The sequence below is a fragment of the Microcaecilia unicolor genome, chromosome 1 (genome assembly GCF_901765095.1).
Source record: "Microcaecilia unicolor chromosome 1, aMicUni1.1, whole genome shotgun sequence".
NCBI classification, from domain to species: Eukaryota; Metazoa; Chordata; class Amphibia; order Gymnophiona; family Siphonopidae; genus Microcaecilia; species Microcaecilia unicolor.
The window spans coordinates 419,592,747-419,605,670 of NC_044031.1; positions in this window are offsets into that span (position 1 = coordinate 419,592,747).

The window sequence follows — 12,924 nt, forward strand, 5'->3', positions numbered from 1 at the left end:
AGGACACACTAAGCACTTAAGCAGTTCTAGTGCCATCTTGTGGTGAAAGAGAATCACAACGTTTTGTTCTGCTTTGCTCACAAACTGCAAATATCAGGTCTTGTCACTCCTCATCCTGAGCATCAGCAAGGAGACAGCTGGGAATAGTATTACTGTGGCCAGGATCTACTAATGCAAATCTTAATAACTTAACTCTTTCTCACTCAGCTACAGGAAGCATTTCACTGCTTTGTGCAAGCTGTCCTTCCAAATATGAAAGTGAAAATATGTCAATTCTGACTCTCCCAGAGCCAGTATGCAGCTAAGAGGTTTGAAGTACTGTCATATTAATGCAGGATTTTTGCACTTACTTGTAAGATTGAATTTTAGGAAAGAAATTCCACTGTTATACCACTCACTGTCCTTACATCCTTCCCCTCTCACACTTACTCCTTGCTCTGTATTTCGTAGTTCTAAAGCAGAGATTGTTTTTCTTTCTCACTTTTATTTAGGTAGGGTCATCCTTGTCTTTATTTGAATACTGCTAGTCCACATCTGCTGTGCCCAGGATCTGATTCTTGTAGAGGATCCAATTTATAGTGACTTCTGCTTTCTCAAATGCACGTATTTTTCTCAGTTTTTTTATTTTTTTTTTTTGTTCTTTATTTGTTGGAGGAAAAAGCCTCTGTATGTCCTCGGTCATAGATATTTTCTTGTGACCTGCTGGACTCCAATTCATCACTGGCTAAAAACCTCCATTTTTATTCTTATCTATAATTCATTCATTATCCATATAGCATATAACACTTATCTTTATTTCACCATCCGACGGGGTCCCGTTTCGCCTCCTGGGCTTTTTCAAGGAAGGACCTGATGTATATGCTTTTCTCTAGAAAAGAGCAGAATATCACATAACTATAGGCTGTAACTTGAACTGGCTGTTCTTCTCGTTTTTGTTACATTTTTATCCTTGTAAATTCTTTTCTTTTCTTTTTATCTAGCTAACAAATTTAAACCATCCTTAAGGTCAGAATGTCTTACCTCCGTGTATCAAATCTCCTAGCTTACCATGGATTTTCCTATTCAAAATGGCGCCTGTTCTTATAGATGCTTATTAGACCCTGCCGTCAGCTGTGCTGTCTCACATCAGCTGATGTTAAAGGGACTCGCTTCTTCTTTCAGCAGACTCATTCTTTGGGCAAACTCATTCCAACTGAAACTGAACACTGAAAAAACACACTGCCTCATCCTATCCTCCCAACACAACAAGTACAAACACACAACCATAAATACCCTAGGACACACCCTCCCTACCTCAGACAGCTTGAAAATACTCGGCGTCACTCTCGACCACAACCTTACGCTCGAGAGCCACGTAAACTCTGTAATAAAGAAAATGTTCTATTCAATGTGGAAGCTCAAACGACTAAAACCTTTCTTCCCAAGAGAAACCTTTTGAAACCTAATACAATCAATGGTCCTAAGTCATGTAGACTATTGTAACGGAATCTATGCGGGATGCAAAGAACAACTCACCAAAAAACTCCAGACTGCCCAAAATACAGCAGCCAGATTGATATTCAGCAAAACACGATTCGAAAGTGCAAAACCCCTTCGAGAAAAGCTGCACTGGCTCCCAATCAAAGAACGGATCATCTTCAAAATCTGCACTTTAGTCCATAAAATTATATATGGCGTAGTCCCAGGATACATGATATACCTTATAGATCTAACAATAAGAAACAGAGCCGGATCGTCAAGATCACACCTAAACCTACACTACCCAAATTGCAAAGGACTGAAATACAAAACAACTCACGCATCCGGCTTCTCCTACATAAGCGCACAACTATGGAATGGCCTCCCAAAAGCGGTGAAAACAATCCATGACCACCTGAACTTCAGGAAATCACTAAAAACCAACCTCTTCAAAAAGGCCTATCCCAATGACCCCACGTAAACCTCTTCACCCAGGAACATAACATGACTAATGATCGTACCGGACATCACGCAATCTTCATCCCTTCCGATCCTCCACATATACCTCATTCGATCTCTATACAACCTGTATTTGTCATCAAACGACTGGGCAAATGCCTTTGACGGTATTATGTAAGCCACATTGAGCCTGCAAATAGGTGGGGAAATGTGGGGGTACAAATGCAATAAATAAATAAATAAATATCTGTGATGTCAGTCGATATTAAAGGGATAGTCTATTTCCCTCATAATGTGTCAACTTATTTTCCAGCTTCTTATATCTTTATTAATCTTGTACTTTGTGTTGACATCAAAGGAATGCTGCCCATTGTAAGGTGGTTTTCAACCCTTTGGGGTCCTGAGTTTGCAGTTTGAATATCCATCACTGTTCTAGTTGACTGTGTCCAGGGAAGGGTAACTTCCTTTGTGTTTAGCAGCCCCAATCATTTTGGAAAGTTGTTTTCTATGCATTCATCTGCTGCTCCCTGTGTCTCTTGCAAGTGACTGAAAGCAAATTAAGCCTTAATCAGTGACAGGAAGCCCTCAGGTCTGATGCCCAATATGTTCTGAAATACCATTGCTAAATTTCATGGCATATCATATGTTTCCGTTGATCCAGAGCTCTTGAATACTTTTCTTAAAAGCAGGCCTGAGAAGGAAAATGTTCTCTTCATTATCCCCAGCAGCATTAATTGGTTAGAAAACTAGACAGCAGTCTTCATCCACATTTGATATGTCCTATGAGCTATCCTATTATATCTCATTAATATGTTTTTGTAATATTTTAATTGTGATTTAATGTTATATTTGGTCTTCACCTCTACAACAGGATTGTGGGTTTATGTACAGTAGAAGTTGATTATATTGTATTTTTTCATATTTTTGTTGTTGTTGCTAAAGGTGTGTTAATTCCTGACCCCTTATTATTTTGTTTCTTAGATTTACCATGATTATTAAAATTAAGAATATTAAAAGAGAAAACCAAGACAAAAAGACCAGAAGGCCACTGAGGTGAATCTTCTAACTGCCTAACAGCTTTCTCTATCTAGTAATTCACCGGAAAATGAAAAAAATGCACAGTGCCAGGGCCGGTCTTAGGCAGGGGCAACAGGGGCAGCTGCACAGGGCCTCACACTTCCAGGGGTCCTGCGGCACTGGTGTGTCCCACTGCAGACCTGTCAAGTCTTGGCGGGTCATCTCCCACACTCCTGCTGAAAAAGCTGAAACTCTTGCTGAGGGGCAGAACAAAGTTCTGAGCATCTTTTCTCTCCTCCCCCCCCCCCCCCACCCTCTTTACGTGGTCCCGCATCTCCCCTTCTTAATACCCTTGTGACCCTCCCCTCAAACCTTCCTTTCCTGGTTCTTTTTTTTTTTTTTTTGCAGCAACAGCATTGGTAGCTTGAAGAAGAGCAAGGCACTGTGGAGCCTCGTGTTTGAGCATCATAAAATTGTTGCCCACATGCAACAGGAAGTGTGAGTCAGAGAGGTAGGACAGCAATGACTTCCTGGCATTCAAACAGGAGGCTCCACTGTGCCTTGCTCTTCTTCAAGGTAGAAACACTGTTGCTGCAAAAACTACAAAAGAACCACAAAAAGAAGATTTGAGGGGAGGATTACAGAGGGGGTATCAAGAAGGGGAGATACTAGATCACGTGAAGAGGTGAGGGGAGAAGGAGAGAAAAGATACTCGACTGTTTGGGGGTTGGAAGTAAGAAAGAGGGGAGATGCTTGATAAGAGGAGGGAGACAGAAGGAGAGGTGCAGGATGGGGAGAGAGTCAGAGATGGTGGACCATTTTTTTTTTTTGGGGGGGGGGGGGAATGCCAGACCATTTTGGGGGGAGAGGAGAAAGATGCCAGACCATTTTTTGAGGAGGGGGAGAGGGAAGATGAACAAGGAGTGAATACAAAGATAGAAGATGATACTGGATTTGGAGAGGCAGAAGGAGAAAGAGATATAAGGTAGATGATAGGGTGGAAGCAGGTTTGATGCTAGAGATGGGAGAAGGGGACTCGGCTGACTTGCAGCTCTTAGGGATGGGAGAAGAGTGTTGATGCTGGGGCTGGGGGAGGGTGAGGCTGTACTGAGTGGGAAAGAGTAACAAAGGGGCAAGGGATGGAGAGATGGGTGAACAGGTGGTGTAAATGATCAGAAGGGCAGGGGGGCCTAGGAAGCAGTGTAAAGAAATGGGACCATGGAAGGGCAGGGAAAAAATGGAACTGGAGATACATTGGGGAGGAATAGGAAGCTGGGTTGGGGTAAAAGAAAAAGGAAATGGCCTAGATGTCAGAAAGGTTTGAGTTACAGGAAAGAGCTGGGACTGGTGAGAGTATGAGACTTGGAAAAAAAAGTAGATGAAGGTTATGGAGACTGAGTGAGGGAAAGACAAAGTAAGAATAGGCTGGGAAAGGAAAGAGACAGAGAGAGAGATTGAGAGAGAGACAGGGGACAATGGGTGTTGGGGAGGATGTAAAAGTGAGAGCTGAAAATATGGTAAGTAGGTGAAAGGTGAAAAGGAAGAGGGTGAGAGAAGGGGGAAATGAGCTTACACTGTTAGCTAGAAGTGGACTTGAACTGAACAATTTTCTAGTTATTTTCATTGCTTAATACTAGGTATCCTATGATAGCATTGTGCTTATTTGAATCAGTTTTTCTGTACAAGTTTTGCTTGATTTGTCTTTATTTGAAATTTTATAAATAAAGAACGTTTTTAAATAATTTTTAAAAATCCATCTTGTCAATGCGGGGCAGGGCTGGGGGGCCCCACCGAACCGGTCTGCATAGGGTCCCGCAATTACTAAGACCAGCCCTGCACAGTGTATCCAGCTGTGAAATGCGGTGAATAAAAGTTTTCCTTCCAGCTCCAGCTGTGACGACCAATTCAGAATCCTTGATCAGCACTCGTTTCCTAAAATCTAACTACACCATTGTACTATTTAATTTCTTTTGCTTCCAAATATTCTTCCATTTGCTGTTGTTGAATGCTGTAGCCATGACCGTTAAACTTTTCCAAATTTCACCATTTTATTAACGGAGGGTGTACACCGAGGGCACTGTCTCTTCATGGAAAAGATAGTGAACATAGGGATTGGCTTCCCAATACAGGTGGTAGAGGAGTAGAGACAAAACAGGAACAGAATTGAAGACAGCATAGAGGATCCCTGGTTACAAAAAGTGAGGAAAAAGTCAGAATCACTTTAACATGCACATTAAGGCTTTATATACAATTGCACGCTAGCTTTGGCACAAGAGAGCCTTCCTGTATCCATTAAAATTTAAAGCCATAGGCTTTTAAGCAGAAATACATTTTTGCTAAGGGTTATATATGGATATATAGTCAGTAGCTGCATATCCTCCAATCAAATTATCTAATTTAACTAGCTCAGTGGGTGCTGCTTATTTGGCTAATTTGTTTATTATCATAAGGATAACCACCATAGGAGCCAACTTTTCAAAATTATTGGGGGTGCTAAGCCCAGTGGAAATAACCCCTCCCTGGACACATACAAGGAATTTTCTCAATATTGGGGGTGCTCAAGCACCCACAGAGTTGGCTCCTATAATAACCACTAATATTTACTAAGCTGCAGTAAGCATTAATGTTTGTGCTATCCATTGCTGGGGACAGGTCTGGGGCCAGAGAGTAGGCGTGTTCTGTGCTAATCAGTTAGTGCAGCTACATTGCCACATGATAACCAATTAGTGCATGGTTAGCGCATGAGCCCTTACAGCCTACACAATAGGTGGTGGTAGGGAATCATGCACTAATGGGAAAATCAGCACATGGCCATTAATAGAGAAAATAGAAAATTCTGCCATTTTACCCCTGCATTAAAATGGACTTAGCACCTAGGAATGACCTGCTTAAGGATGCGTTAAGGCAACTTCATACCGCAGTTTGGTAAAAGGGTCACATAGTTGCTAGAAATGCCAGACTCTTCTTTGAATGCTTAGTTAGACCAGCTATTCCCAACCCAGTCCTCGAGGCATACCTAGTCCCATCGGGTTTTCTGGATATCCACAATAAATATTTATTAGTTAGATTTGCATGCAATTGAGGCAGTGAATGGAAATCTATCTTACTGTGGATATCCTGAAAACCTGATGGAACTAGGTGTGCCCCGAGGACGGGGTTGGGAATGGCCAGCTTAGACTATCTCAGCTAAGGCTGTATTGCAGAGAAAACCTATTTTTACACTTGTTGAACCCAAGCTCCTGATATCTCAGGGCCTGGCCTTTGAGGTGGCATTATTTAGGTCAGGACCCCAGCAAGTTTGGGCCTATGTGATCAGCAATTTTCCATTCCATTTACCAGAATAAAATGGCGAGGCTGAAATTTTCCTCCACTTAAAAGCATGCACGGGTAAAGGAAAGTCATAGAGCTAAAACAACCTGATAAATATGGAATAGGGAGGGACGGAAGGAAGTAGGATAAGGGGATGGGATGGCAGGAATGATGGGATACCAGTATTCACTAAATCTGTGGGGGGATATAAGAGACCAAGCTCTGTCATTGGCTAGATTATCTAAAGTATACCTACCCCCTAATTCTGTAACAGTTGCCAAAAATTGCATGCACAAATTTGAGCACATGCCCAATCTGTGTGCAAAATTTAATTGAATAACAAGCTAATTAAACACCAATAATTAGTTTTTTAGTAACCAATTTTTGGCAGTAATTAAAGTTAATTGAACTTTACACGCCTAAAATTTACACAAAATGTGAAAAAGGAGCACAAAAATGAGCGGGTCATGGACAGAACAAGGAGTTCCTAAAATTAATGTGTGTTATTATAGAATAATGGGGGATGCATGCCTAATGTAGTCATGTACATTTGCATCACATTTCAGTTGGTGCCAATGGCTACACCTAAAGTTACCAAAGGAAGGAGTAGTGTAATCAGCTGAGCTCTTCCATAAAAAAAAACAACAGGACAAGGAATATAATGGAAACCATCTTTATTCTTCAGGACCCGACACAATACTGTGTTTCGGCAAAAAGCCTACGTCAGGGGTCTGTGCTTGAAATCACTGAAGGATATACTGTATAACACAATGTAATCACTTGAAAGCAATCTTGAGAAAGATGTGATCCAGGAGAAAGGGTCAGCATGTAAACACACAATGCAGTGTTTACACGCTGACCCCCTAACTCCAGTGATTATATTGTGTTATAGGTCCTTCAGTGATTTTGAGCACAGACCCCTGACATAGGTATTTTTGCTGAAACACAGTGCTGTGTCAGGTCCTGAAGAATAAAGATGGTTTCCATTATACTCCTTGTCCTGCTGGTTTTTTATGGAAGAGCTCTGCTGATTACACTACTCCTTCCTTCAGTATTCATTGACTTTGAGGCATATTTTCAAAGCACTTTGGGAGGCTAAGTTCCATAGGTTTCTATGGAACTTTGGGAGGCTAAGTGCTTTGAAAATAAGCCTCATAGTGGTACATGGTCCTCCACTTCTGCGGTGTTCCTTCTTACGCCTAAAGTTAGGCACGATTCCTAGGCATAATCACTATTCTATATACCGCATCTAACTTTAAGCGCAGCTTATAGAATAACGCTTTTTCGGCACCTATTTTTTTGGGTGCCATATAGAAGATGCCTTTTCCAATATAGGTCCCCTTTTATGGAATAAATTACTAGAGAAGATATATATGATTACAGACTTGTCCACCTTTAAGAAGCAGTTGAGAACTTATTTTTTCCTCTCAGGCAGTAATCATGAGAACACTTAGCTGTAGAATGTGGAACAGTTGGTGTTGTTTGTAATGTTAATTAATTGTGTATGTTTCACTGTAACCCACCTAGATAATAGGCAGGCTAGAAATGAACAGATAAATAAATGAGGCAGAAAACATGGGAAAAACAAGAGTGAAGGAATGGTAGGGAGAAGGAGAGGGGAAGGTTTAAAAATGATTATAAAGTTCAAATGAAGCTATGTAAATCAGAAGTTGTTATTGGAAATTTGTTGTTATTGTCTAAATGTTGTACTTGCAGTTGCTTTGTAATGGTTCTTTTATTAAAAAAAAAAAAAAAGATTCAAACATAGCAGAATGCATGGGCTTCCACAGCATGTATATATTTAGTCAGCACAAAAAGAGGCATTCCCATGGGTGTGCTTATACTCAGGAGAGCATACATACATGGAATATTTAAATGTAGGCTTGCAGGCTTATTTTTGAAAGAGAAGGGTGCCCATCTTTCGACACAAATCGGAAGATGGGCATCCTTCTCACAGGGTCACCCAAATCGGCATAATCAAAAGCCAATTTTGGGCGTCCTCAACTGCTTTCCGTCATGGGGATGACCATAGTGCATAGTGAAGGCGGGACTGGGGCATGCTTAACACATGGGCGTCCTCAGCCGATAATGGAAAAAAGAAAGGCGTCCCTGATGAATACTTGGAAGACTTTAGTTGGTCCTTTTTTTTTACAACCAAGCCACAAAAATGTGCCCTAAATGACCAGATGACCACCGGAGGGAATCGGCAATGACCTCCCCTTACTCCCCCAGTGGTCACTAACCCCCTCCCACCCTAAAAAAAATTTTAAAATATTTTTTCCAGCCTCTATGCCAGCCTCAAATATCATACCCAGCTCCATGACAGCAGTATGCAGGTGCCTGGAGCAGTTTTAGTGGGTACTGCAGTGCACTTCAGGCATGCGGACTCAGGCCCATCCCCCCCCCCCCACCTGTTACACTTGTGGTGGTAAATGTAAGCCTTCCGAAACCCACCAGAAACCTTCTGTACCCACATGTAGGTGCCCCCCTTCATCCCTAAGGGCTATGTTAGTGGTGTACAGTTGTGGGGAGTGGGTTTGGGGGGGATTGGGGGGCTCAGCACACAAGGTAAGGGAGCTATGCAGCTAGGAGCTTTTTCTATATCCACTGCAGTGGCCCCTAGGGTGCCCGGTTGGTGTCCTGACATGTGAGGAGGACCAGTGCACTACGAATGCTGGCTCCTCCCACGACCAAATGGCTTGGATTTGGTTGTTTCTGAGATGGGCGTCCTCGGTTTCCATTATCACTGAAAATCAGGGACGACCATCTCTAAGGACAACCTAAATGTTGAGATTTGGGCATCCCCAACCATATTATCAAAACGAAAGATGGACACCCATCTTGTTTCGATAATACGGGTTTCCCCACCCCTTCGTGGGGATGTCCTGCAAGGACGTCCTCAGGAAAACTTGGGTGCCCCGTTCGATTATGTCCCTCCACATGTTTTAACACCCTCCCCCCCCCCCCCCCCACCGGCCTAAGATGCTCACACAAATATGTGAGGCTAAAGAAGAGGGGGTGGTCACAGGCAATGCCATTTTCTGCCTGCACACCCTGAGTCTCAACATCATAGATCCAATTACATTCTAGAGCACTGAGGCAAGTTATTCCCACTTTAATCAGTTTTTTTTACTTTGAGCCAGTTAGAATGCTGAAGACAGAAACACAGATCGCAGCTTGTATAACCATGGCCACACTGCCTGCAATGCAGCCTCAACAGTATTCTGTGTATCTGCAGTTTTCTATTTTGGCTGTTAAAAACCAATGTAATCTACAACTCTCAAGAAAAACAAACAAGGAAATGAGAACAAAAAAATTAATTAATTCAGTATTCTGTTCTCCTCCAAAACAGTTAGAAACACAAAAGGCAAGATCGTTACCAAACACTTTTATTTCTTTCTTCTAAATGTAAAACAATAAAGAACAAATATCTAATGCCCTGAGACACTTACAGGAAAATTTCAAGAAGAAAGTTGCACCCAATACAGGAACATTTTAAAAAGATCTCAACTGAAGAAAGGCCCTACTCCAAGCATGTGTTACTTTAATGAACATCCAAGAAAAAAAAAGAAAAGATGGAGAAAAAAAAGGCCCATACATCAGTGGTTCCAAAACCTGGTCCTGGAGGCCCCCCAGCCTGTCAGGTTTTCAGTATATCCACAATGAATATTCATGAGATTGATTTTCATGCAGAGTAGGCAGTACATGCAAATTTCTCTCATGAATATTGATTTTGGGTAGCCTGAAACCTAAGTGGATGGGGGGCCTCCAGGACCAGGTTTGTGAACCACTGCCCTACATGTAGTGCAACAGAGAAAGCAAAAGTAGGGGTGGGAGACAGATCATCCAACAGCAAAAAGAGACAACATCAGAAGGTCAGAAAAATGATATAGAAATTTATTGGAAAATCACAAATGTTGGGCCCAGAAGGGCACTGTAAAAAGAACACACACATATATATATATATATACACACATATGATGTCACTATCTAAATACCTTTCAACAATAACATGACAGAGATCCTGGATGAAGTTGAAAAAAAAGGTCCGGACCTTATGGAACAATGAACCACAATCTTCAAGCTCAAACTAAACACAGATAAAACCAAATTCCTGGTTCTAGCTAGCCAGCACAATCCATTTCAAACCAACATTTCACTATCAACCAACAGATGTACCAAATCAAAACCCAATTAAAAATACTAGGAAACATCCTTGACAAACACCTAACCCTTGAAAACCAAATATCAGCAGTGACATCAAAATGTTTCAAAACTCTATGGAAACTGAGGAGGATCAGAGTCTACCTCCCAAGACAATCATTTTGACTCATGGTACAATCACTTATCTTATCCCAGCCAGACTACTGTAACGCGGCTTACGTAGGGTGCAAAGAAAACACACTAAAATCATTGTAAACTGTTCAAAACTCGGCAGCAAGACTGATACTCAAAAAATCTAAATACGAAAGAGCAACCCCACTAGCAGAAACACTACACTGGCTACCAATCAAAGCCAGACTATTTTTCAAAATCAGCACTCTCATCTTCAAAATTCTGTTTGGCATGTCGCCTGACCACATGCTGGACTTGATCGTACTATCCCCAAGAAACGCAAGTCCAGAAACCAGAAGTTATTTACTGCTTTGCCTACCCAACTGCAAAAACACAATTTACAGATCCATCTACACAGCTGGATGTACAATTTACAGTATAGGGAAATGGGACTTGATATACCGCTTTTCTGAGGTTTTTGCAACTACATTCAAAGCGGTTTACATATATTCAGGTACTTATTTTGTACCAGGGGCAATGGAGGGTTAAGTGACTTGCCCAGAGTCACAAGGAGCTGCAGTGGGAATCGAAGTATAGACCTCTTGAAAACAAACTATTGTTTTTACAGTACCCTTTTTGGGCTAGAGCTTTTGAAGGTAACCCTTCTTCTTCAGATCATAAATGAGCAAATGATGACATATATCAGAAACATAAAAGCATTCCAATGACAGTCTCATGGGGAAGGTACAGGTGGGTGGGGAGGATGGGGTAAGAAACAGGGAGAGATGGATGGGTGATCAGAGGGTGACAAAGCAGTAAAAATGTATGATTTATAATGTGATAGGAAACCCATATCTTTGTTAAGTCCTGTCTGGTGGGTGCCAAAATATTTCATCATTTTAACTTCAAATATTTTACGTTCCTGGATGGTTTTGAAATTTCCTTTTAGTATCCTCACCATGAAGTCTACAGCCACTACTCCAGGAGGATGAATTACTGAAAGAGATATTCCCAGTTCCACTTGTGCTGGCCTTCTGACAACCATCAAATCTGAAACAAAAATTACTGAAAACAAAACTCCTAATAGAAACTGAAAAACAGAATGGCTCATGTCCCTGCAAGATATCAAGTTACAAACTGCCAACACATATCACAGGACCCCACAATCACTCACAAGGGAAAATATTCGGCATATGGGGATCCTACACATGCTCTTCTTCAAATGTAGTGTATATTATTCAATGCAAAAAATGTGAAAAAAGATGCTATGTTGGAGAGACAAGCCAAATGCTTAAGATGAGATTGAATCTACACAGATACCACATCAGAAACTATAGTGCTAACCAGGGCGACACCTGTGCAGGACAGCATGTTGTGCCAGACCAGAGTACTGCACTAATGACTTCATGGTGAGAATATTAAAAGGAAATTTCAAAACTATCCAGGAACGTAAAATGTTTGAAGTTAAAATGATGAAATATTTTGGCACCCACCAGACAGGACTTAACAAAGATATGGGTTTCCTATCACATTATAAATCATACATTTTTACTGCTTTGTCACCCTCTGATCACTCATCCATCTCTCCCTGTTTCTTACCCCATCCTCCCCACCCACCTGTACCTTCCCCATGAGACTGTCATTGGAACACTTTTATGTTTCACAGATATATTCTGATGTGGAGGGACATTTTTGAAAGGGACGTCCTAGTTGCAATTTAGACGTCCTTGCAAAATGTTCAAATCCAGGGGCGGGGAAACCCGTATTTTCAAAACAAGATGGACGTCCATCTTTCGTTTCTAAAATTCCATCAGGGATGTCCAAATCCTTAAATTTCACCGTCCCTGGATTTGGATGTCCCTAGACATAGACGTTTCTGATTTTCGGTGATTTTCGAAACCAAAGACGTTCATGTCAAAAACGACCAAATGCAAACCATTTGGTCATGGGAGGAGCCAGCATTTGTAGTGCACTGGTCCCCCTGACATGCCAGGACACCAACCGGGCACCCTAGGGGGCATTGCAGTGGACTTCATAAATTGCTCGCAGGAACATAGCTCTCTTACCTTGTGTGCTGAGTCCCCCAAAACCCACTAGCCACAACTGTACACCACTGCCATAGCCCTTACGGGTGAAGGGGGCACCTAGATGTGGGTACAGTGGGTTTGTGGTGGGCTTTGGAGGGCTCGCTGTGTCCTCCACAAACGTAACAGGTGGGGGGGGGGCTGGGTCCACCTGTCTGAAGTGCACTGCACCCACTAAAACTGCTCCAAGGACCTGCATACTGCTGTCATGGACCTGAGTATGACATCTGAGGCTGGCATAGAGGCTGGCACGACATATTTTTAAAGATGTTTTTTTAGGGTGGGTGGGGGTTGGTGACCACTGGGGGAGTAAGGGGAGGTC